The 27,197-nt window shown below is 46.3% G+C and overlaps 1 protein-coding gene across 2 annotated transcripts in view; it reads right to left on the bottom strand.

The window, feature by feature from the left end:
• prkg1b (protein kinase cGMP-dependent 1b) overlaps positions 1-27,197 on the bottom strand; it is a 722,012-nt gene that overhangs the window by 307,766 nt on the left and 387,049 nt on the right. The gene's annotated exons all lie outside the window — the stretch shown is intronic.

Below are 27,197 nucleotides of genomic sequence, written 5' to 3'. Positions count from 1 at the left end.
TTCCTCCATCCTTGAATGCATTGCAAGTATCCCCATTGATCTTAACCACTATGTTTACAAAGACTCTAAGCCTGATTGACAGCTATGGTTTTTCAAAGGGAATAAATGGTTCCAGCATGTCCTGTCTACCTTAGTGATGACCAACACCATTCACCACCTGGTGAATTTCCCATTGGAGAGGCAGGTGAATGGGCCAACGAACACTAATTGTATTACAATTAGCAGGTTAGCATATTAATCGGGTTCGGGCCCACTCGAGAACCCGATCGGGGCTGGGGGGGGCAAGTTGGGTGAATCCTGATAGCCCTCATGCCCAGTGGGGATCTAGTTTTTAGCCCTGACACCCGATTCAGCAGGCAATTGGGATTCCCGCCATCGGTGAATGGGACTGGTGCATCCCCCTCAGCACTTAAAGCTAAACGTACTTATAACTTATTCCAAAGTAAGACTATGTTGCTTCAGTGGAAAATTTGTCACCATAAGAAATGGGAACAGGAGTAGGCCATTCAGTCCCTCGAGCCTGCTCCGCCATTCAATAGGATCCTTGCTGATCTGTCAGTTTCTAATTGCTGAGAAGGCACACAGGTTTTCACGGTCTGTTGGCTCTTTCTTTGTCGGAATATTCTTTGGTTCCAACCATTAAGGAGCATCAGAGCAAACAGGATCCTGACTCATCTTCCAATTTGGAATTCCAGATAAAGACATTGTACGGAAAATGTCACAGGGCTGGTTGGAGAAGCTTTAGATGTTTCATTGATTGGTTCTGGACTTCGACATTCAAGAACCTGTTGCTGTTTGAAAGGTTTCAGGATCATATTTCCTCTCCAAGTCATCATTGGGCTCTCCGCAGATGGAGAGACTCAGGAGGTGTGCTGCATCTGTGAAGGGAAAGTTGCCTTTTGTCAGCACCTACAGTGGTGGGGGCATGGCATTGAGGACTCCGCAGGAAGCTGCCTGGCGTTATAATCTAGTAAGAAGTCTCACAACACCAGGTTAAAGTCCAACAGGTTTATTTGGCAGCACTAGCTTTCGGAGCCTCAAGCTCCTTCATCATGTGAGTGAGGACTTGTGTTCACAAACAGGACATATAAGGACACAAACTCAATTTACAAGATAATGGTTGGAATGCGAATCTCGCATTCTAACCATTATCTTGAAAATTGAGTTTGTGTCTTTATATGCCCTGTTTGTGAACACAAGTCCTCACTCACCTGATGAAGGAGCTTGAGGCTCCGAAAGCTAGTGCTGCCAAATAAACCTGTTGGACTTTAACCTGGTGTTGTGAGACTTCTTACTGTGCTGACCCCTGTCCAACGCCGGCATCTCCACATCATGGTTATAATCTAGGCCACTAATATGGGTTCATTTTAGTTACCATGGGTTGCCCAGAATGCCCCAAAGCCCAGTAACCATCCAAAGGGAAGAGGGAATTCAAAATACCATCCAAAAGTTCACAGGTTTTGCAGGGACCTCTCCACTCCCGACAAACCATTTGGTCCTGACGCTAGGTTCCTCTTTCCCCCTATAGACCACAGAAATTGTTGGAAGGGGTCATTAACAGCACTATCAGGTGCCCCTTGCTTAGGAATAACCTGCTCACTGATGCACAATTTGGGTTCCACCAGGGCCACCAGCTCCTGACCTCATTCCAGCCTTGGTTCAGACATGGACAAAAGAGCTTGTCTCCACAGGTGAGGTGAGAGGGACTGCCTTTGAAATCAAGGCTGCATTTGACCGAATGTGACATCAAGGAGCTGTAATAAAACTCGAGTCAATAGAGATCGGGGGAAAACCTGCTGCTGGTTGGAGCCATTCCTTGCACAAAGAAAGATGGTTGTGGTTGTTGGAGAACAGTCATCTCAATTTCAGGACATCACTGCAGGAGTTCCTCGGGGTAGTGTCCTAGGCCCAACCATCTTCAGCTGCTTCATCAATTACCTTCCCTCCATCATAAGGTCAGAAGCGGGGATCTTCACTGATGATTGCACAATGTTCAGCACCATTCACAACTCCTCAGATACTGAAGCAGTCCATATCCAAATGCAGCAAGACCTGGACAATATCCAGGCCTGGGCAGACAAATGGGTAAGATTCACATCACCCAAGTGCCAGGCAATGATCATCTCCAACAAGAAATAATCTAACCATTTTCCCTTGACATTCAATGGAATTACCCTCACGGAATTCTCCCACAAACAACATCCTGGGGTTACCACTAACCAGAAATCTAACAGGACCAGCCATACAATGGCTACAAAAGCAAGTCAGAGACTGGGAATCCTGTGGTGAGTAATCCGCCCCCTGACTTCACAAACTTTGTCCACCACCTACAAGGCACAAGTCATAAATGCGATGGAATACTCTCTACTTGCCCTTTGCCACTATCAGGCTGCAGAGGAATGGTCCCCCAAGGGACACCATCCAGGACAAAGCAGTTCGCTTGATTTTTACTCCTTCCACAAATATTCACTCCATCCACCACCGACACACAGTGGCATCAGAATGTATCATCTACAAGAGGGAATCCAGCAACTCACCAAGGGTCAAAGAACAAAACAAAGAACAAAGAACAGTACAGCGCAGGAACAGGCCCTTAGGCCCACCAAGCCTGCGCCGATCGTGTTGTCCTACCTAGACCAACCGCCTATATCCTTCTATACCCCGCCTGTTCATGTGCCTATTCAGATAAGTCTTAAATGTTGCTAATGTATCTGCCTCAATCACCTCACTTGGCAGTGCATTCCCAGCCCCCACCACCTTCTTTGTAAAAACCTTTCCCTGCACATCTCGACTGAACCTTCCCCCCCTTACCTTGAACTTGTGCCACCTTGTGATTGTCATTTCTGGGAAATAGCTTCCAACTGTTCACCTTATCTATGCCCCTCATAATTTTATAAACTTCTATCAGGTCGCCCCTCAGTCTTTCCAGAGAGAACAATCCCAGTTTATTCAATCACTCCTCATAGTTAATAGCCTCCATACCAGGCAACATCCTGGTAAACCTTTTCTGTACTCCCTCCAAAGCCACCATGTCCTTCTGGTAGTGTGGTGACCAATATTTCAAATGTGGCCTAACCAAAGATTTATAACTTTAACATAATTAACCAACTTTTAGACTTGATGCCCCGGCCGATGAAGGCAAGCATGCCATATGCTTTCTTCCCCACTTTTTCCACCTGTGCTGCCACTTTTAAGGATCTGTGGACCTGTACTCCCAGGTCTCTCTGTATCTATGCCTCTGATTGTTTTCCATTTATTTCAGCTCCCACCTGAATTGGATCTACCAAAATGCATCTTGTCCAGATTAAATTCCACCTGCCATTTCTCCGCCCAATTTTCCAGCCTATCTATATCCTGCTTATTCTCTGACAATCTTCATCACTATCCGCAACTCCGGCAATCATAGTATCACCTGCAAATTCCTCTGTTCAAATCACTGCATGGTTTCATCCTCTCCTGATTTCTCCAACTTGCAACAACCCCACAACCCTCTATGATCCTCCATCCCTGACTTCATTCACCTGATACGCTGCAGGAAAGGATGTCCCGAGGCATGGTACATTGGGGAAACCATGCAGACACTACGACAACGGATGAATGAACACCGCTCGACAATCACCAGGCAAGACTGTTCTCTTCCTGTGGGGGAGCACTTCAGCAGTCACGGGCATTCAGCCTTGGATCTTCAGGTAAGCGTTCTCCAAGGCGGCCTTCACGACACACGACAGCGCAGAGTCGCTGAGCAGAAACTGATAGCCAAGTTCCGCACACATGAGGACGGCCTTGTTGGATTTATGTCACATTATCAGTAACCCCCACAGCTTGCCTCCTGGGCTTGTAGAATCTCACTAGCTGTTCTGTCTGGAGACAATACATATCTCTTTAACCTGTGTTTAATGTTCCCTCCACCCACATTGTCTGTACCTTTAAGACCTGGCTGGCTGTAGGATTCGCATTCTAATCAGTATTCTGCAACTTGATTTTGTCTGTTTGCACTGTTTGAGAGCACATTTCCACTCCATCTGACGAAGGAGCAGTGCTCCGAAAGCTTATGGTATTTGCTACCAAATAAACCTGTCGGACTTTAACCTGGTGTTGTGAGACTTCTTACTGTGTTCACCCCAGTCCAACGCCGACATCTCCACATCATGACTACCTTCATTCACCTCACCACTGGCGGCCATGCCATCGAGATCCTAAGCTCTGGAATCCCCCTCTAAAACTCTTTTCCATTCCACCTTTAAGACCCTCTTTAAAATGTACCATTTGTCCAAGCGTTCAGTCACCACTTCTAATGTCTCCGTCTTTGACTTAGTGTCACAGAATCGGATTGCCCTTGTAGGAAGTGCCTTGAGGTGTTTTATTAAATCAAAGGCAGTGTACAAGTGTGCTGTATTTTTAAACAGAAATTACCTCAGGCAATTTATTTTAATCAACCATGTTCAGCTTCTCGCAACATCCACAAATTCATATTGATCCTACTTCTGTTATGCTAACTATAAAAATGTCAAGCAATCAGAAAACACATTCTTTATCCTCCAGGACCTGCTGTGCCCTCTCTGACGTTTACCACAGGCTTTTAACAGTCTAAACACAATAGCAAACTTAGTGACGTCATATATCATTGGCTGACTCAAGGTATTACACACTTGTGAATTTGAGGGTGTCTCTATGAGATACGCTGTTTGTTGATGAAGGTGGATGAGTGCCAGCGAATGGACACCTCGCATCTTTCAAGCACCCTGATCTGCTTGGCATCGATCGACAAGTTATCTGCTCCTTCCAAACAATGCCAGTTGTAACTTCCACCCCCCCATCTTCCCATTTGCTAACTGTGCCCCAAAATCAGTCAGGAAAATTTGGGGGACCTACTGTTCATCTTCTCAAATGGGAAAATGAGTTACAACATCAGAAGGAAGAATATAAAAGCATGGAACTGGAAAAAAAAGATACAATCGTTACATAGAATCATAACCACAGAATCCCTACTGTACAGAAAGAAGCCATTCGGCCCATCGAGTCTGCACCAACAACAATCGCACCCAGACCCAATCCCGGTTACCCCACATATTTACGCCGCTAATCCCTCTAACCTATACATCCCGAGACACTAAGGGCCAACTTAGCATAGCCAATGCACCTAACCCACACATTTTTGGACTGTGGGAGGAAACCAGAGGACCCGGAGGAAACCCACGCAGACACCAGGAGAATGAGCAAACTCTACACAGGCAGTGACCAAAGTTGGGAATCGAACCTGGGTTCCTGGCGCTGTGAGGCAACAGTGCTAACCACTATGCCACCATGTCACCCATGTACAGCAGTTAAAATGCAGAAGGTGCAAGTTGGCCTTTTACCTGTGGCGAGTTGCCCTTTTATGTGTGGGACAGTGATTAACTTGTGTTCTTTTCAGTTTGGTATATTGTATTCATTGTTGGTAATGTAGTCTCCCCTACATTGAAGAGACCAAACACATTATGTGTCAGTCCTCAAGCATGCCCCTGTGCCTCCAGTCACCCACCATCTTACCTCTCACCTTTGCCCCTACTCTGACCTTTCTGTCCTCGACTACAGTGTTCCAATCAAGCTCAACCCAAACTCAAAGGATAGCAGTTCATTTTTTGACTGGGCATTGAATTCAACAATTTTAGATTATAAGCTCTGCGCACATCTTGTTGTACCTTTCCCACTTTTTTCCCTCTCTCTGGTTTCTCTCTTTGCTTTCAGAGAGCAAGTTTAGAGGATCCTGCTATTCGCACCTCCTCTTGACACAACCTTTGTATCTTTACTTGTCCCTTCGCCACCCCTTCGGTTTTTGCACCCTTAAATTTCTTATCAAATCATCTCTCCCATCTTCCATCCTATCACAGATCTTCCCTTCTCTAATCTTGTTTTAAATCTAAATAAATTGCGGGCTTTTCCTCTTTGGATGAAAGGTCACCTGAAACGATGAAGGTGGAATTCTCCCTTTTGGAGAATTTTGGAGCTGCCTCCAAAATTCAGGATAGAGGGAGCTCCCACAACCCTGGAACACCACAATAGGGGGTCGGGGGAGCAACTGTAGGTGCAACTTCCAGATTCAGTGTCCTGGAGGGGGATCCATTCTCCAGCCCCAGAACGTTCCAGGAGATCCATCTTCCAATCACAATGTGCTTCCAGAGACCCATCGTCATTTTCAGGTAGTCCATCTGCTGTCCTCAACAGTGTTCAGTGAAGCTGGGCGCATTTTCAATATGGCACTGAGATACGATGGCAGACTACGTGCCATTAGGCCTGCCCTGCCACAGAATACGGTGCAAAACACCCGGCTACGTAATTAATGAGGTCACAGCCAGAGAATATGGCATGTTTTCCCATTGCCTCCGCAGCGGGAAACACTCCGCTTTCCCAACCCGGGACTTAGTCCCAGAATGGGAGAATTCCACCCTAACTCTTGTTTCTCTCTACATAGAAGTTGCCAGATTGGTTAAGCACTTACAGCATTGTTTTTTAAATTTCAGAGGCGGTGCCTAGTTTGTTAATAGTAAAAGCAATAATATTGCAGTACATCCAGTCAACTGCTCAGTCCATGATGGACCGGTTGCGATTCACAATTTCACGGACATTTACCCAGTGGTGAACAGAATGGTTTCGGCAGAACTGATGCATATTTCATCTGAATCTATAGCAGGTGAGCCCTAAACAAAATGCTAAAACAGCCGAGTGATCTATCATGGTAAGCTGAGACATTTTAGACATTCAATTCAGTGAACCATTCCTTGAGAGGCAATCTAAGGACTTAAAGGTCACAGGTTCTCAGCGTATTGAGAACAGTAGGCATTCAGAGTCAAATTTGCTTCATTCATTAGGGCGGCATGGTGGCACAGTGGTTTGCACTGCTGCCCCACAGCGCCAGGTCCTGGGTTCGATTCCTGGCCTCAGGTCACTGTCTGTTTGAAGTTTGTGTATTCTCCTTGTGTCTGCATGGGTTTCCTCCGGGTGCTCCAGTTCCCTCCCACACTCCAAAGATATGCGGGTTAGATGGATTGGCCATGCTAAATTGCCCCGTAGTGTCAGGGTGACTAGCTAGGGTAAATGCCTGGGGTTATAGGGATAGGTGGGATTGTGGTCGGTGCAGACTCGATGGACTGAATGGCCTCCTTCTGCACCGTAGGGATCCTATGATTCTTTCAATGTCAGGTTCTTCAGCTGAATGTCCGAGGAGTATTTGAGATTGCAGTAGTACTGCAGTGATACTGAAGGGCAGGTTTCCTAATATTTCTTGCCTCCCAGCCTTAATGACCGAAAACAATTAAGATTGAAATTAATTGAAAAATAGACAATAAACCTCCTCATGAGCGTCAATTAATAATTATAATGGTCAGAAATACTGTGGATCCATTGTATGGAGATTTTTAATATAATTATTCATGTCAGCTCATGCCAAAATCAGATATTAACTTTCTCTATAAATAATATCGAGCAATGTAATTGCACCTTTTTTGCTCTATAGCTCCAGCTAAGTTGATTCTGTCCTTGACCCCTCTCTCTCCAATGTTTCAGCTAATCATTTATCCAGTGATTAGCAGGGTAAATATGTGGGGCTATGGGGATAGGGCCTGGGTCGGATTGTGGTCAGTACATATCCGATGGGCTGAATGGCCTCCTTCTGTCTGTACGGAATTCAAAATCACTTCATTCAAATAACCTGATTGAAGTTCATCTGCATTGCTTAATTCAGATGTGATAACCCTCACAAGGTCCATGGGAAATCACCGATTAATCTCCCTGTGGGGCTTGTTGAGTACGAGTTCCCCTGGTAACAGGCAGTAGCCTGCCCAGCTGGAAAACATTACCTGAGGCTTTTCTAAAGCAGGCCCAGGACTGGGCCTGCTGAACTGCAGTCCCAGGCAGGGCCTAGTGTATGTATACCACGGTGGTGCTTTTACTTTGCATTCTGTAAATAAACAATGTTCCTTTCCAGTCTGGCTTTCTGAGTCATGTAAGAAGTCTCACAACACCAGGTTAAAGTCCAACAGGTTTATTTGGTAGCAAATACCATAAGCTTTCGGAGCACAGCTCCTTCGTCAGATGGGGTGGATATCTGTTCTCCAACAGTGCACAGACACAGAAATCAAGTTACAGAATACTAATTAGAATGCAAATCTCTAAAGCCAGCCAGGTCTTAAAGGTACAGATAATGTGGGTGGGGGTAGCATTCAACACAGGTTAAAGAGATGTGTATTGTCTCCAGACAGAACAGCTAGTGAGATTCTACAAGCCCAGGAGGCAAGCTGTGGGGGTTACTGATAATGTGACATAAATCCAACATCCCGGTTTAGGCCGTCCTCATGTGTGCGGAACTTGGCTATCAGTTTCTGCTCAGCGACTCTGAGCTGTCGTGTGTCGTGAAGGCCGCCTTGGAGAACGCTTACCTGAAGATCCAAGGCTGAATGCCCGTGACTGCTGAAGTGCTTCACCACAGGAAGAGAACAGTTTTGCCTGGTGATTGTCGAGCAGTGTTCATTCATCCATTGTCGTAGTGTCTGCATGGTTTCCCCAATGTACCATGCCTCGGGACATCCTTTCCTGCAGCGTATCAGGTAGACAACGTTGGTCGAGTTGCAAGAGTATGTACCGTGTACCTGGTAGATGGTGTTCCCACGTGAGATGATGGCATCCGTGTCGATGATCCGGCACGTCTTGCAGAGGTTGCTGTGGCAGGGTTGTGTGGTGTTGTGGTCACTGTTCTCCTGAAGGCTGGGTAGTTTGCTGCGGACAATGGTCTGTTTGAGGTTGCGTAGCTGTTTGAAGGCAAGAAGTGGGGGTGTGGGGATGGCCTTGGTGAGATGTTCGTCTTCATCAATGACATGTTGAAGGCTCCGGAGGAGATGCCGTAGCTTCTCCGCTCCGGGGAAGTACTGGACGACGAAGGGTACACTGTCCACCGTGCCCCGTGTTTGTCTTCTGAGGAGGTTGGTGCGGTTTTTCACTGTGGCACGTCGGAACTGTTGATCGATGAGTCGAGCGCCATATCCTGTTCTTATGAGGGCATCTTTCAGCGTCTGGAGGTGTCTGTTGCGATCCTCCTCATCCGAGCAGATCCTGTGTACTCCACGCGTTGGAGATCTCTACTGCCTCCTAAAAATACACAAGGCAAACACACCCGGCCGTCCCATCGTTTCAGGAAATGGAACCCTGTGTGAGAACCTCTCCGGCTATGTCGAGGGCATCTTGAAACCCATTGTACAAAGAACCCCCAGCTTTTGTCGCGACACTACGGACTTCCTACAGAAACTCAACACACATGGAGCAGTTGAACCAGGAGCACTCCTCGTCACAATGGATGTCTCGGCACTCTACACCAGCAACCCCCACGATGATGGCATTGCTGCAACGGCCTCAGTACTCAATGCCGTCAACTGCCAGTTTCCAGATGCAATTTTACAACTCATCCGCTTCATCCTGGACCACAATATCTTCACCTTCAACAACCAGTTCTTCATCAAGACACACGGAACATCCATGGGGACAAAATTCGCACCTCAATATGCCAACATCTTCATGCACAGGTTCGAACAAGACTTCTTCACCGCACAGGACCTTCAACCGATGCTATACACTAGACACATCGATGACATTTTCTTCCTTTGGAGTCATGGTGAGCAATCACTGAAACAACTATATGATGACATCAACAAGTTCCATCCCACCATCAGACTCACCATGGACTACTCTCCGGAATCGGTTGCATTCTTGGACACACGCATCTCCATTAAGGACGGTCACCTCAGCACCTCACTGTACCGCAAGCCCACGGATAACCTCACGATGCTCCACTTCTCCAGCTTCGACCCTAAACACGTAAAAGAAGCCATCCCCTACGGACAAGCCCTCCGAATACACAGGATCTGCTCGGATGAGGAGGATCGCAACAGACACCTGTAGAGATTTGCATTCTAATTAGTATTCTGTAACTTGATTTCTGTGTCTGTGCACTGTTGGAGAACAGATATCCACCCCATCTGACGAAGGAGCTGTGCTCCGAAAGCTTATGGTATTTGCTACCAAATAAACCTGTTGGACTTTAACCTGGTGTTGTGAGACTTCTTACTGTGCTTACCCCAGTCCAACGCCGGCATCTCCACATCATTTCTGAGTCATTACAGATTACCAGATAATTCAATTCATTTCTCAATTAAAAACTTCACCTTAACATGGTGGATTGTATAAGGTAATTATCCAACTATCACTTGCTTATGTGATTGTAAGCATTATACTGCATATACTGCAGTACATCACCTAGTCTATCCTTCATTCCTAACTATTGATCCATTGATATTAAGCCAGAATCTGCAAAATAATGGTTTGTACAATCTGGGACTTCTGATTAGTCACCTGCTACAATGCAGTGCAGCTGATTACTTCAATAAATATTGGTGCCCAGACCATTGCTTATCCCACAATCAGCATCAGTCTAACGCATTATTTGTTCTTTTTGGGATCTTGCTGTGTGCAACTTGACTGCCACATATTACAACAGTGACTTCAAACATGATTTCATCGGCTGTAAAACATTTTGGGACATCCAAAGGTAAAGAAAAGAGTGACAAAAATGCAGACAATTTCTTTACCCCTTCAAGAGAAATCCTGGGCGCATAAATGCAACAAGATCCTGTGCATGCAAAACTTCAAAATAACTAAAGTGGATGAAAAGCTTGATAGTTTTAACTAAATTTCAGAAACAAAGTGGTACAGGTGAAGAACACAACATAAATAAATACAAAGAGGCCTGCCTTTTTCACTAAGCTGGAGTTGGGAGGTTTAAAGGATATAAAGTAAAGATTAGTCATGGCACGAATCAATTATGGCTTCCCAGATTGCCTGGATCCACTACAGTTCACCAATTGCTGCAACAGATCCACAGCAGATGCCATCCCCCTGACGCTACACTCAATCCTGGAAAACCTAGGTAACAATGTTAGACTCCTATTCATAGACTACAGCTCAGCCTTCAACACCATCATTCCTACAAAACTCAACTTCAAACTCCGCGGCCTGGGGCTTGGCTCCTCCCTCTGCAAATGGACCCTGGACTTCCTAACCCACAGACTGCAATATTTTACTCCTTATACACTTATGACTGTGTGGCCAAATTCCTCTCCAACTCGATTTTCTAGTTTGCTGACAACCCCACCATAGTGGGACAGTTCTCAAACAATGATGAGTAGAGTTCAGGAAAGAGGTAGAGAACCTAGTCAACTGGTGCAACAATAATAATCTCTCCCTCAATGTCAACAAAATGAAGGAGATAGTCATCGACTTCAGGAAGCGTAGTGGGGATGAAGTAGAAATGGTCGAGAGCTTCAAGTTTCTAGGTGTCCAGATCACCAACCACTTGTCCTGGTCTCTCCATGTCAAAGCTATATTTAAGAAAGCCCACCAATGCCTCTATTTTCTCAGAAGACCAAGGAAATTGGGCATGTCAGCTACTTTTACAGATGTACCATAGAAAGCATTCTTTCTGGTTGTACCACAGCTTGGTATGGCTCCTGCTCTGTACAAGACTGCAAAAAACTACAAAGGGTTGTGAATGAAGCCCAATCCATCACTCAAACCAGCCTCCCATCCATTGACACTGTCTACACTTCCTGCTGCCTCGGAAAAGCAGCCAGCATAATCAAGGACCCCACGCACCCTGGGCACACACTCTTCCACCTTCTTCCATCAAAAAAGATGCAAAAGTCTGAGGACATGTACCAACTGACTCAAGAACAGCTTCTTCCCTGCTGCCGTCAGACTTGAATGGACTTACCTCACATTAAGTTGATCTTTCTCTACACCCTAGCTATGACTGTAACACTACGTTCTGCACTCTCTCCTTTTCTTCTCTATGTACAGTATGCTTTGTCTGTATAGCGCGCAAGAAACAATACTTTTCACGGTATACTAATACACGTGACAATAATAAATCAAATCAAATATTGAAGTCAGGAAACAAGCTAAAACAATCACATTCACAAGTGGCAAATTATTTGTTAGGATCCTAAATTTGTACAGGCCATTATTTATCAGGCAGGTTGTTTCCGATTCAAACTTTGAATTAAGATATTTTTTCTTTGGAAACTGCATTTGTAGTCCAGCAGTTAGCACTGCTGCCCCACCATGCCAGGGACCCAGGTTTGATTCCCGACTTGGGTCACTGTCTGTGTGGAGTCTGCACGTTCTCTCCGTGTCTGCGTGGGTTTCCTCCGGGTGCTCCGGTTTCCCCTCTCAGTCTGAAAGACGTGCTGGTTAGGTGCATTGGCCATGCTAAATTCTCCCTCAGGTGTACCCGAACAGGCACCGGAGTGTGGCAACTAGGGGATTTTCACAGTAACTTCACTGCAACGTTAATGTAAGCCTACTTGGGACACTAACAAATAAACTTAAAACTTTGGCAGAATTCGGATTCCGATTCCAAGATTTAATGCTTCAAAATGATAAACAAGTGAAAACCCAACTGAAATAAACAATTAATACTTTAGAATCATCCGATAATAGATATAACCAAAGATGGAATCCAATAGATTTTAAATACATCAGAATGAAATTAGCAGTCTAACCGATAAACCAGTAAGGTTGAGACTGATAGGCTTTTGCTGAGTTCAGGGTATCAAGGGATATAGAGGCAGGTGAAATTGAGTACAGATAGGTCATGATCTAACTGAATGGGACAGCACACCCAAGGGGCTGAATGGCCTACACCAAATGTTAGCATGCCACTGACAGATTTTAAACAAAGCCATATAGACCACGAAGGGTACATGTTTAATCTGTAATCTGTTCTGTTAGTCTATAAGACTCTGAAAGCTTGTGGCTTTTGCTACCAAATAAACCTGTTGGACTGTAACTTGGTGTTGTTAAACTTCTTACTCTGTTAGTCTACCACAGACGGTGGATCTGTAGAAAATTAATCCGTGTCTCTCTAGGGGAGTATGTACTCATGCACCCGCAGCCAGATTGTGTATGTGAGGGTGTCAGATGACCCTTAGCCATGATTTATCCCTCCCACCCCCAAACACCCTGCTCATAGCAAACACTCACTGGCAAGGCTCACAAACTGCAGACCCAGCAGTGCCCATGGAAACGTGAGACACTACCTTTGACAGAGGACCATACAGGAGTTGAATACAACCTCTATTGAAAAGAGGTGGAAATTGTGAATTATTCATCAGAACTCTCAGAACAACAATTCCCGTCGTTATGAATTAGGAACATTTACAAAAATGATGACAGGCAGCAGAGATAAGCAACAATAAAGAACACACAAAAGGGATGTACTATATTAGATGTGCATTACTTTTACAAGCATGGCAACTCATCACAGTTAAAGAATACAGAAGGCAAGAACAACTTCACCTTTCCCTCCCAGAGCATTTTGTATGAAAATTGTGATTATAAATGGTTTCTCAATCAGATGTGCTTATGGTACGTGTCACTGTAGCAAGACATTACACATTAATAAGTACAAGGGGAACTCTGTCATTAAGTGGCGCAGATAAAATTCTCAATTATTACAGCTATGAGCTCTGCTCATAGTTGCCAGTTTATGCACATAATTGTGAAAAATATAACTGCAACCCGTTGATTTTATTTGAATCACGACCACTCGACTGACTCATGCAGTCAGATAAACTTTCTGTCAGTTCCCTAAATCAAAGGCACCAGGAAGTCTGTGTTACGTTAACCTCTTTGGGCCTCAATGTCTTTTGGAATATGCTTAGAAGCACGATCCTAATACAGGCGCTGTGCACTTTACATTTTATTTTTGAAGATTAATTTAAGAAAAGGGGAGGAAAACAAATCAACATTTTTCTGTCCTGTGACAGAGAAACACGTGAATCTTCAAACAACATGGGTGGGTCATACTTCTGCAGGCAAATTACAATTGAGAAACTAAAAGAGAGAGAGAAAAAATTTCATCCAATACGATAAATAAAACAGTGAATGGATATGAAACTATTCTGTATTATTGTTAAGGACAGGAGCAAAGCTGAACTCACTTAATCTTTTGCTGTCTGTCCGTAAGGGACCTTGGTGTGAGATTCCATGAGCAACATGTCAGGGCACGTCTCCAGTGCTTAGTGGTAAACCTACAATTCCAGACATCAGATGATGTGTGGCAGCCATCTTTTGGTTCAGCAAATTTCATTTTTAAAATCAGCAAAAAAGAATAAAATTCAGCTTATATAATTTGATTGCTTTCATGTCTTACTGACACACCAATTATTGTGTCTCTTTTGTTATCAAAGTAGAATCTACTAACCTATTCTCAAATAATTTGTTGCTGTATTGCAAGACAGAAAATCTCACTCAGTTTCAAGGACATTGTTATTTCACAGATTCTGAATATGGGTCTGGCCTGGTACACAGTCTCTGTGTACCAATCTTTCACCATCTACTTGATAGAATTTACTTTGATGATGGATAAGGTTGTATAAGCGTAACCATGTGAAGCTATGTGACTTTGAATACCAAGAACTGAATTTGAGTCTCACAGACTGTGTCCACACAATCATAAATCACCTATGCAGTTCTGAAACATTACTAAGAATTTAATACAGGTTTGAGGTGAGTAAATAGATTTTAGAGGGTAGCTGGAAAGAATTGAAGTTGCTTTTATTGCCATTTCATTCTTGTAGGTTATCTTTGTATCATATTTTCATCCTCTTCCCTGTCACTTACCTTGGTACGAGAATCGTACTTGGCAATCTAAATAACATTACTGGAGTTGGCAGCAGAGCAAATGAGTCGTCAATTGCAGTTCATCACCACAGTGTCACATCACTGAGTTATTGTCACTCCATTGTCAATATATGAATTAGGGGCAGGAGTAGGCCACTCAGCCCCTCAAGCCTGCTGTGCCATTCAATAAGATCATGGCTGATCTGATTGTAATCTCAATCCCACATGCCTGCCCAGCCCTGATAACCTTTCACCCCCTTTTTAACTTGCACATTGCCAGAGGCAAAAAGACCTTATATCTTCAAATAATTTCCATAAATCTCCTTGGAACGTACATGCACCGTATTCTCATATATTCCGCAGAACACAAACTCCAGCTCTATGCGTATGGCACAGGGCAGCTTCACTTGATGCTCATTATTTGCATTGGATTTCACCTCCTTGTTCTGATTTGCATCAGCCCATACCAATTGAAAATCTATACTTTGGGTTAATATCTTTGCTCAAACTTTCAGAAATAAACAGTAACCAAACTTTTTTTTAAAAACATAGATCCACTTCCAATAAAGGCATTTATTTGTCAATGCTGAGAATCAGAATTTCAACTGGGATCAGTGAACAGATTCTTGTTGCTAACCTAAAACTGAACTGGACAAGCCACAGACCTGAACTGGGGCTGCAAGAGTAGGTTAGAGGCCTGGAATTCTATGGAGAGTAACTCACCTTCTGACTCCCCAAAGTCTGCCCACCATCTACAAGTCAGGAATGGGGTGGAATAATCGCCACTTGCCTGGATGAGTGAAGCTTAAAAAACACTCAAGAAGCTCGGCACCATCCAGGACAAAGCAGCCCACATGATTGGCACCCAATCCACTACATTCAACATCCATTCCCTCTGTGGAAGTTAAAATGTTCAGATTGAAGTTGCATAGTTTGGAAGTTAAATTGTGCGGAAGCTAAAATGTTCAAATTGAAGTTTCATGCCTTCTTTGTACAGTAGTGGAATATGTTTATCAGCTTACGGACCTTCAAAGGAGTCAGTGTCTGCTATTTCAGCATGAACAGACTAATCTTCATCTGCGTAGGCCCCATAACATTCTGCTTTTTGGACTTCACCAGAGGGTGAGCAAGGCCAGATTTTTCCATAACAAATATCAAAGGCAAAATATGGGGATATGCTTTGCAAATGAAAGATTAGTAGAAGTCAGTTTTTCATCAAATGAGAAAGGGCGAGAAGCCAGGATTTAATTGGCGAATATGTATGCAAATGAAGGATTAGAAAAATTGCTTGTTTCTGATTTGCTGTAATTGACTATAATTGCTATGTTGTTTTTCTGTAACTTCAGAAACACTTGCAAGACAGCTGTAAGGTGGTTTCTCCTAATGCATAAGTCATGAAAGGCCTCGTATGGATTATGCATGGTGTCTAGGATTGTTTGTACTCAAGTCAACTATGAATGCCGAAGTTTGCTGGTACCCAGGATCTCTGACACCTCCATCAACAACGTACAGTGGTACTAATCCGTACCATTGCAAGATGCAACAACTCACCGAGGATTACTTGGCAGCATCTTCCAAACCCACAATCTTTCATCTAGAAGGACAAGGGCAGCAGATACATGAGAACATTACCACCTGCAAGTTTCCCCCCCGCAAGCCACTCACTATTCTGACTTGGAAATATATCACCTTTCCGTCATTGTAGCTGGGTCAAAATGCTTGAACTCACTCCCTCACAGCACTTTGCGTGTCCCTACACCACATGCAGTTTTAGAAGGGAGCTCATCACCATCTTCTCAAGGGCAAGTAGGGATGGGCAATGAAAATCCAGGCCTAATCACAATGCCCACAGGATAATAAAAACAAGTTACAATTCAGCATATTTAATCCTTTTTGTTAAGTGGTATAATTGTTAATGCGATAACGTGACAATGGACACCCCCACTGACAGTGTAAGAAAGCTGGAATGGAACCACGAGCTGCTTTGTGCAGCCAGCTAATTAAAAATTATGGCTGGGATTCTCCTGGCCCGCTGCACTGCTCGAGCAACTGCTACCCACTAACGGGGAACAGGCGTCCTCACCTCGCTGGTGGGGACAGAGGCCCCCCAGGAGGTCAGAGGTAAGAGATGGGGGAGGTGCCATTTGGGCAGTGCCAGCCTAGCATCTCGGCACTGCAAGGGGCAAATTTCACTACTCATCAGGCACCTTAGACAGTGCCAAGGTGGCAGGGCCAGAAGGGGCAGGGCATACAGGGGGCGGGCCTGCTGCCACTCTGCAAAGGGATCATGGGAGAAGTAGAGAGCTAGTGATCGGGGCTGGCCAGGGGAGGTCCAATAGGTCAGTGATCATGAGGTGGGGGGGGGGGGGGGCGGGTCTGGAAGGCTGGCGATCAAGGGGGTTGCAGGGCAGGTCAGCAATTAGTGGGCCAATGATAAGGGGCCAGTGATCATGCACCATTCTCCACACTGACAGATCAGCACATGCGCAATGGCCCAGTCAGTGCTGTGCTGCCCGCCTCTCAGGTGGGAGTGGGCCTCGCCCCCTGCTTTCCAGAGGGGATCACATTGAGACCCTCTGCATTGCACAGAGTGTTGGAGTTTTGTTCTGGTAACTATGCCCAAAAAACAGGTGGGAAATACTCCTGTTTTCCTACCCATTGGGCACTTCGTTTTGTTTTGGGAGAATCCCGGCCTACACTATGGTTTACAATGAAAGTTCGGAATTGAGCTTCAAAATCCTCCTCATCCTCTTTGCATCCCTCTAAGACCTTTCTCTATCCTAGAGCTCTTCAGTTTGGTCCAACTCTATTCCAGTTTGGACCTTCCATTGCCTGACTCTTGATTAAGTCCAAGTCTTTACCTTCTTGATCAATGCTACAGCACTCAGCTCCTAAGTCCCTCCACTACTTTCTCATACCATTCCTTATTCCCTCAATATCTATTCCCCACCTTCAAGAGTCTAGTGAAAAGTTACAACATTGACCATGCCAGTAAGCATGCCACACGCCTCCAACTCTTGTCCTAACTTCTGCTCAAGTCTTCCATCCTGAAAAGCATATTGGGATGGATGATTAAATGAAAGGTGGTATCAATGTAAATTGCTACATAGAGCAACTCTGGGCTGTAGCAAAACTAATTGCATCGTTACCAAGTCAAAAACTATAACTATCAATTATTTTGCAAGGAATACTGAGAAAATGGAAATGTTACAAGGTGGATTGAAATGCAACCCCAATTCAGTATTCAGAATTATATTTCTTACAGGATGACAGCATTCCATATTTTATATTGCACAGCACAAATCTAATATGGGAGCAGTGTTTATTCAGCAGGACATTGGTTGTAACCAGAATACTCTAATCCGTTATTTCCCCAGCTCTGTGCAGCACGGTGACACAATGGTTAGCACTGCTGCCTCACAGCGCCAGGGACCCACGTCCAATTCCTGGCTTGGATCACTGTCTGTGTGGAATTTGCACATTCTCCCCGTGTCTGTGGGTTCCCTGTGGGTGCTCTGGTTTTCTCGCACACTCCAAAGATGTGCGGGTTAGGTGGATTGGCCATGCTAAATTGCCCCATAGTGTCAGGGGGACTAGCTAGGGCAAATGTATGGGGTTACGGGGATAGGGCCTGGGTGGGATTGTGGTCAGTGTAGACTCGATGGGCCGAATGGCCTCCTTCTGCACTGTAGGGATTCTATGATTCTATATCAAGGTGATAGCTTACATTGAGATAATTCACTCGTGAAGAAGCACTAAGTTTGAAAATGCTGGAGCGAATCTTAAATATTTCAATTGAGAGTCCCAGAAAGTCTGAAAGGTTTTAGATAATCCACTTAGCATGGATAGTGTGAGCTTTGAAAATTGTGACAATCAGAATGAATTCTAACAATGAGAAGGCAAAATTGTGTTGAATCAGGACATGGAAGCAACCAGAGGGTTAAGGTGAATGGCTTGCTCAATAAATGGTCCTGATGGTTCTATCCTAAAAACTTTCAATAGTATTCACACTTGCTGAGCCATGAGCTTTTTTTAAATGGAAGACCTGCAGAAAAGTCGGAATATCATGATTACTTTGTGAACAAGATTCCTGGATTGGATAATTTTCTAAGAGTTTCTTTGACAATGCAATTTTATTATGATGAAGAAAAAATAGCAACCAATAATCCACTGTGACTTCCCAAGCTGCCATTTTATTGGTGTGAATGTCGGGAAGTTCATTGGTGCAGCTAGAATGGTTGCATTAGTTGCAGGAAAGGTCTCGATACAAACTGAAACAAGTAGACATTCCTTGCAAGACAATTGATAAAGTTATAGTTTTAGACTTGGTAAGGATGCAATTAGTCTTGCTGCAGCCCAAAGTTACCCGATATAGCAACTTACGTTGATACCACCTTTACTGAGTGGCCCGGGTTGTATTGACAATCTTTGCAATAGAACATCACACAGAGATTTTGAAAGAGATGCAATGGAATGGAAATATTCTAAGGGGGGAGGGCTGGGGGAGAAAGCATGTGAATATGTCAGTGAAAGAGACAGCTTCATCTTAATGATCTTGAGAACTCAGCAGAAGATCAGGAAGTTGCTGAGTTTGAGTAGCACCGAGTTAAAGCTTGACTACGATTACCATATAAAGTAATAGCACAGGACATATATGGACATGTTGGAAAGTAGTATTGTGATATTGTGGAAAAATAAATCGGCCTTGACATGGGAAAGGGAATGTACTGGAGAGAGGAGTTGCCACAGGCCAAATCCCTGCAACAGAACTGGCATCAGACAAGATCGGGCGAGTACAACTTGTGCACTGTATGGCCAGGCAAGACTCTCAACATATCTGGAAGCAACAGGAAATTCTTAAGGAAGTTTGAGATGTGGGGGAACACAGACGTTACAGGAATATTTAGAACTACTGTATGCGCCACTCTAATCATATAGTCCATTATTGGCTCAAAAGGTTACATCAATACGTTCACGCACACTATACATGAATGCATAATAATACATGTCATGCTAATGGAGCAGTCAGTGTGCCCTCTCCATTTACTAGTACAATGTTTTGTTGAACAAAGAACAATACAGCACAGGAATAAGCCCTTCAGCCTTCTAAGCCTGCACCAATCGTGATTAAACTAAAGCCGTATGCACTTACGGAGTCCGTATCCTTCCGTTCCCATCCTATTAATGTATTTGTCTAGATGCCCCTTAAATGCCGCTATCGTACCTGCTCCCACAACTTCCCCGGGCAGCACGTTCCAGACATTCACCACCCTCTGTGTAAAAAACCTGCCTTGCACATCTCTGCTAAACATTTCCCCATGCACCTTAAACCTATGTCCCCTAGTACTTGACTTTTCTACCCTAGGAAAGAGCATCTGACTATCCAATCTGTCCATGCCACTCAATCTTGTCAACCTCCACCAGGTCACCCCTCAACCTCCATTGTTCCAGTGAGAACAAACCGAGTTTATCCAACCTCTCCTCATAGCTAATGCCCACCAGACCAGGCAACATCCTGGTAAACCTCTTCTGTACCCTGCAAAGCATCCACATCCTTCTGTTGGTTAAATCTTCAGGGACCATTTTAATCCCTAACTTAAGCCAAGCACGCAAAGGCTGCCCATTTCAGAGGAGCAGGAGCCTAATTTAAATGAAGCCATCAGGGCGCGAAGGCCATTTTAAACGCATGCTTGACCAGTTTCCACGCCATCAGAGGAAGCTGACAACAATGACAACCAGGTCAGAGAAGACTCAGGTTAGTCTATTTATTCCTAAATTTTAGTTTCCTTGTCGGGCTGAGAGACACAGTCCCATCACACTCCACAAGGATACCATGGGGTTCTTTCCCCCATATGTCAAATATGAACTTGTCAAACGTCACCACCTGATGCGCGTAATCAAACACGAGGCTAGATGCTCGGGAAATAAAAGGCTTTTATTTACTGTAATGAAGCAGCCAATAATTATATACACGATCCCAGACTGAGGGGTCCCAGCCAGAGCAGGGACCTTTATACCTCTCCCAGGAGGCGGAGCCCGACTGGGATGTACCACAACACTCCAGTACAAAGGTGTAACAACCCCACCCTAACCCCAACAGCAACAAGTAGCACAACCCAACAGTAACATATGTACATCCTTGTAGTACTGGCCAGACCCTGGCTCAGTACTTTCCAGTGGGAACCAACGATGGTTCACCACATTCACCCCTCCTTTGAGAACAAAGACCGGCGGGGTACAAAAAAACAGAATAAAGTGTCATCAGTCTATAAGTTCAGACGGTCAGGGGGACCGCACCGTCGTTGTGACCTCCTCAATACCGGCGGTGACACCGGAGTAGGCACTTGCGGTGGCGTTCTCCCCAAGGCGGCGTCCAGCTGTTCTTCCACGGACTCACAGGCTGGTTGACCCTGAGGTGACGGTAGTCCATGGGGTCCTGACACGCCCTGCAGTGGCGACCATCCTCTGGACTCAGGCAAGCTGTACACGGGAGTAAAAGGGTTAAGCAATGGTCCCGATGCTGCCCGCGCCGTGTCCGGGGGAGAAACAAGAGTTAAGGGGTTTGTAACAGGGGGTATGGGAGCGACAGGGGTTGCTACGTCCCCTGCTGGTGCCAGGTCTCGGATCGAGACCATGTCCTCTCGCCCGTCAGGGTATGCCACATAGGCATACTGAGGGTTGGCGTGGAGGAGATGGACCTGTTCGACCAACGGGTCGGACTTGCGGGCCCTTACATGTCGCCGCAGGAGGACGGGTCCTGAATACGTCAACCAAGACGGTAATGAGGTCCCCGAGGAAGACTTCCGAGGGAATGAAAACATCCTCTCATGGAGAGTAGCATTGGTTGCCGTACACAGGAGGGAGCGAATAGAATGGAGCGCATCAGGGAGCACCTCTTGCCAACGGGAGACTGGAAGACTTTTTGACTTCAACGACAGTAAGACAGCCTTCCAGACTGTAGCATTCTCACGTTCCACCTGTCCGTTACCCCTAGGGTTGTAGCTCGTGGTCCTACTAGAGGCAATCCCGTATGAGAGCAGGAATTGCCTCAAGTCATCGCTCATGAACGACGAGCCCCTGTCGCTGTGAATGTAGCCGGGGTACCCGAACAGGGTAAAGAGATCACGGAATGCCTTGATAACCGTGGCAGTGGATGTATCAGAGCAGGGAACAACAAAAGGGAACCTAGAGTACTCGTCAATGATATTGAGGAAGTACACATTCCGATCTGTTGAGGGAAGGGGGCCCTTAAAATCGACACTCAGTCTCTCGAAGGGACGAGTGGCCTTGACTAAATGTGCCCGGTCAGGTCGGTAAAAGTGCGGTTTGCATTCCGCGCAAACCCGACAGCTTCTTGTTACGGACCTGACGTCCTCCACCGAGTAGGGCAGGTTGCGGGCTTTTATAAAGTGGTAGAGCCGAGTGACCCCAGGATGGCATAGGTCATTATGGAGAGCCTGCAAACGGTCCTCCTGTATACTGGTGCATGTTCCACGCGAGAGGGCATCCGAGGGCTCATTGAGTTTCCCTGGACGGTACATGATGTCGTAGTTATAGGTGGAGAGTTCAATTCTCCATCGCAAGATCTTGTCATTCTTGATCTTGCCCCTCTGCGTGTTATTAAACATGAACGCCACGGACCGCTGGTCCGTGATCAGGGTGAACTGTTTTCCCGCCAAGTAATGGCTCCAGTGCCTGATGGCCTCCACAATGGCCTGGGCCTCCTTTTCCACCGCTGAGTGCCGAATTTCGGGGCCTTGGAGGGTGCGGGAACAAAATGCGACGGGCCTGCCCTCCTGGTTAAGTGTGGTGGCCAGGGCGAAATCAGATGCATCGCTCTCCACCTGAAAGGGGATGGACTCGTCAACAGCGTGCATCGTAGCTTTCGCGATGTCGGCTTTTAATTTATCGAAGGCCAATCGGGCCTCTGGCGTTAGGGGAAAAGTCGTGGACTTAATGAGCGGACGGGCTTTGTCCGCGTAATTGGGAACCCACTGCGCATAATAAGAGAAGAAGCCTAAGCATCTTCTCAGTGCTTTTGCACTAGCGGGCAAGGGAAGTTCAGAAAGGGGGCGCATACGGTCTGGATCAGGGCCAATGACCCCGTTTTCCACCACGTATCCTAGGATGGCTAAACGGCGCGTACGAAACACACACTTCTCCCTGTTGTCGGTCAAGTTCAGGCGAGATGCAGTGCGTAGGAAATTCAGGAGATTCATGTCGTGGTCCTGCTGGTCATGGACGCAGATGGTGACATTACCCAGGTACGGGAAGGTAGCCCGCAGCCCGTTCTGGTCCACCATTCGGTCCATAGCACGCTGGAAGACCGAGACCCCATTGGTGACACCAAAGGGAACCCTGAGAAAGTGATACAAGCGACCATCCGCCTCAAAAGCCGTGTATTGTCGGTCCTCTGGGCGAATGGGGAGTTGGTGGTAGGCAGACTTGAGGTCTATGGCGGAGAACACCCGGTACTGCGCAATCTGATTGACCATATCAGATATGCGCGGGAGAGGATACGCATCCAGCTGCGTGTATCGATTAATTGTCTGACTATAGTCAATGACCATCCGGGGTTTGTTCCCACTCTTGACCACCACGACCTGCGCCCTCCACGGACTAGCGCTGGGTTGTATGATCCTTTTTTGAGGAGCCGCTGAACCTCAGATCTAATGAAGATCCGATCCTCAGCGCTGTAATGCCTACTTTTAGTCGCGATGGGCTTGCAGCCTAGCACAAGATTCTGAAACAAGGAGGGTGTGGTGATCTTCAACGTCGAGAGGCTATAGGTGGGGCGCGTTGGGCAATTTGGAGGCTGCTGCTGTTCTCCCACTGCCAGTGAAGGGAGTGGCCCACCGTACTGTAGGGTTACACTCCTCAAGTGGACCATGAAGTTTAGTCCGAGAAGTATTGGCGCGCAAAGGTACGGCAACACTAGGAGCCTGAAACGCTCATAAACTGTGACTTGCACCGTCAAAGTTACCACGCAACTCCCTAGCACGGTGACAGACCGGGACCTCGATGCCATAGAGATTGTCTGTTTGGCAGGTTGAATCCGGAGTCCACACCGCTTCACAGTGTCTGGGTGAATAAAGCTCTCAGTGCTCCCGCTGTCAAACAGACAATAAATCACGTGGTCATTTACCTGGATGTTTATCATAGATTTGTCAAGTCTATGAGGCTTGGCCTGGTCCAGGATGATCGGCGCCACCGTTGGTTCATGAGCGCCACTGCAGGCAGCTGAAATCGACGAGGAGGACCCCTGCTGGTCGTTCGCGGTCGGTGCCGACCAACATGGCCGCTCCCATAGGTCGCACGTGGGTGATGGCGCCAAACTCCGTGACCCCTGGTGGTCACACACCTCCGACTCCATTGACCGTAATGGCGTCGTCCTGGCCTCGCACGTGGACGAACCCCTCGATGATTTCGACGACGAAGAGTCGAGCTCTGAAGAATCGCAGGCCGCACTGCCGTTCCTAGATTTAGATCGGCACACTTTCGAATATTGCCCTTTCTTACCTCAGGCGGAGCACAACACAGCCTTAGCGGGACACCGTTGCCGAGTATGCTTCGCTCCCCCACAGAAGTAACACCGCGGGCCGCCCGGAGCTGCTGCCGACGTCTGGCCCGAGTGTGAGCACGCCATTACGCAGCATTTCGAACCCGAGGGACGAGGAGGGATAGGCGACTGCTCCTGCCACGTTGTCTCCACGTGGTCTTCCGGGTACAATACTAAGCTTTTGGAGGCCGTCTCCAGCATCTCCGCTAGCTCGATTGCCTGGGTAAGGTCAAAGTTACCTTTCTCCAATAATTTAAGTCGAATGTACGACGATCCGACTCCCGCCACAAACGCATCTCGGGCGAGGTCGTTCATGCTCTGCTCAGCCGACACAGCTTTGCAGTTACAGCCCCTGGCTAGCTGTAGGAGCTCGTTCGCATATTCCTCCATCGTTTTGCCAGACTGCCGTCGTCGAGTGGCTAGGAGGTAACGAGCGTGTATTTCATTGGGCGGTTTGATATAACGCTTCTTCAGAAGCTCGAGGGGCTTTGCGTAATCGGTGGCCGCACGGATCGCGAGGTAGACAGTGTCGCTTACCCTCGCATGGAGGACCCGGAGTCTGTCAACATCTGTGGTGACCGCTGCGGAGGCTGCCAGGTAGTCTTCGAAGCACTTCAGCCAGTGGTCGAAGGTGTTAGAGGCGCCCACCGCACGTGGATCTAGTGTAAGGCGTTCCGGTTTCAGGATCTGCTCCATACTCTCTTTTTTTTTTCCTCGACGAGAGTTTAACAACAGTAAATAAAATTGATGCGCGTTATCAAACACGAGGCTAGATGCTCGGGAAATAAAAGGCTTTTATTTACTGTAATGAAGCAGCCAATAATTATATACACGATCCCAGACTGAGGGGTCCCAGCCAGAGCAGGGACCTTTATATCTCTCCCAGGAGGCGGAGCCCGACTGGGATGTACCACAACACTACAGTACAAAGGTGTAACAACCCCACCCTAACCCCAACAGCAACAAGTAGCACAACCCAACAGTAACATATGTACATCCTTGTAGTACTGGCCAGACCCTGGCTCAGCACTATCCAGTGGGAACCAACGATGGTTCACCACACCACCCTATCCCCCACCCAATTCCTCACACTGCCAAATTAATACTTGCCTCCCCAGGTACCATTTCATTTGTTCTTCACGCACAGCTCAATTCCTCACCAATCTGAGCACCTGTCCACAGTAACATCATATCTGCCAGATTTTGGCAGACGTTTATTATCAGGACATTCAACTGAGGCGCCGGAGTTAAAAATCTCCCGGATCTCATCCTGCCCTGGTACCCAAGTTGTTCACCAATTGCTACAAACCCCATACATCCCAATTCCGGTTCTGAGTTAAAATCACTCCTTACTGCTCGGTAAACGCCACCCCCGCCCCCCTCCCACCGACTCTCTTCAGTTGTGTAACTGCAGAGAGTACTCAGTAACTGCACTTCCTGATTTTTCTGTAAACACGAGAAGTAATGACTCAAGCACTCTTCTCAACTCTTTGTACTTTTTAGTCACCTGGATAAATGATTACAGATTTGGGAATTCATAATAAGATACAACGATGTTTACCTGAGGAACTAGCAACTTGGTGTTTGGCTTTATGTTCCTGGAGCGTGATTTTACCACCTCACCGTGCCCTGTGAACAGCATGGCCTGCTGGGAAATGAGTGTGCAACACTAAAAATCCAATTGGCGCCTAGTTTGCGATGTGTTCGGCCCCTCTCTTTATTATCCTGTTGTTCTCTATGTATCTCTAAAAAGCAATGGGCTTTCCTCAATCTTGTCAATGCCTCCATGCTCTCCTTTTTCATTTTTCCCCAACACATTTTATTCTTCTTTCAGTTTTCTGCAGAATTGAGCCCTCAGTATCCGCCCTAAGCTTCTCCTTTAACTCTTTATCCTCACCATTGTGAACGTCTGATGTAGTCTTTAGGCGGAGGTGAGGTAAAGCCAGAGGGGGACAGATGGGAAGCTGCCATGGGTTATAACAGAGTCACGTTTGTCATCAATAGCATCCTCAGGACAGAGTTCAGGCACATTATGGGGAGGCAGTGGCCAAGTGGTATTGTCACTGGACTAGTAAGCCAAAGATCCAGTAAGTAGTCTCACAACACCAGGTTAAAGTCCAATAGGTTTATTTGGTAGCATGAGCTTTCAGACTGCTCACCTGATGAAGGAGCAACTCTGAAAGCTCAAGCTGCCAAATAAACCTGTTGGACTTTAACCTGGTGTTGTGAGACTACGTACTGTGCCCACTCCAGTCCAACGCCAGCAACTCCACATTAAAGACCCAGAGTAAAGCTCTGGGGACCTGGGTTGGAATCCCACCACAGCAGATGATGAAATTTGATTTCAATAAAAAATTGGAATGAAAAGTCGACTGATGACCATGAAACCATTGTCAATTGTTGCAAAAATCTATCTGGTTCACTAAGTCCTTTAGGAAGGAAATCTGCCGTCTTACTGGTCTGGCCTACATGTGACTCCAGACCCACATCAATGTGGTTGACTCTCAAATGCCCTCAGAAATGGAGGGCATTCAGGAATGGGCAATAAATGCTGGCCCAGCCAGTGATGCCCACAGCTTGTAAAATGAATAAACAACATCAGTTGAGAATACTGGATATTCAAATGGTTGTGGAGCAAGGGTAAGGCAGCCTGGGCAGGAGAGAGCAGCAACTCCAGGCCATTTACAAGGAGGCCAGCAGGGAAGCAGTGGGGGGCAAACTGGAGCAATGAAAGGGCATCGACTGGAATTTCCCCAGTGGAAAGAGCTTGTTTCCTGGTAGCAAACTAGGAGACCATTGTTTCAGAACAGATTAATCCCTTCCACCTCGCAGCACAGATAGATGGTTTTTGCAGGGTCAACTGGGTGTGGGGTATTGTTGTCATTTCTAGTGCCTCAGTTGATACCAGGCAGTTTGTCCTTTTCTGTAGAGG

The sequence above is a fragment of the Mustelus asterias genome, chromosome 11 (genome assembly GCF_964213995.1).
Source record: "Mustelus asterias chromosome 11, sMusAst1.hap1.1, whole genome shotgun sequence".
NCBI lineage: Eukaryota > Metazoa > Chordata > Chondrichthyes > Carcharhiniformes > Triakidae > Mustelus > Mustelus asterias.
This window is presented reverse-complemented; position numbering and strand designations above follow the sequence as displayed.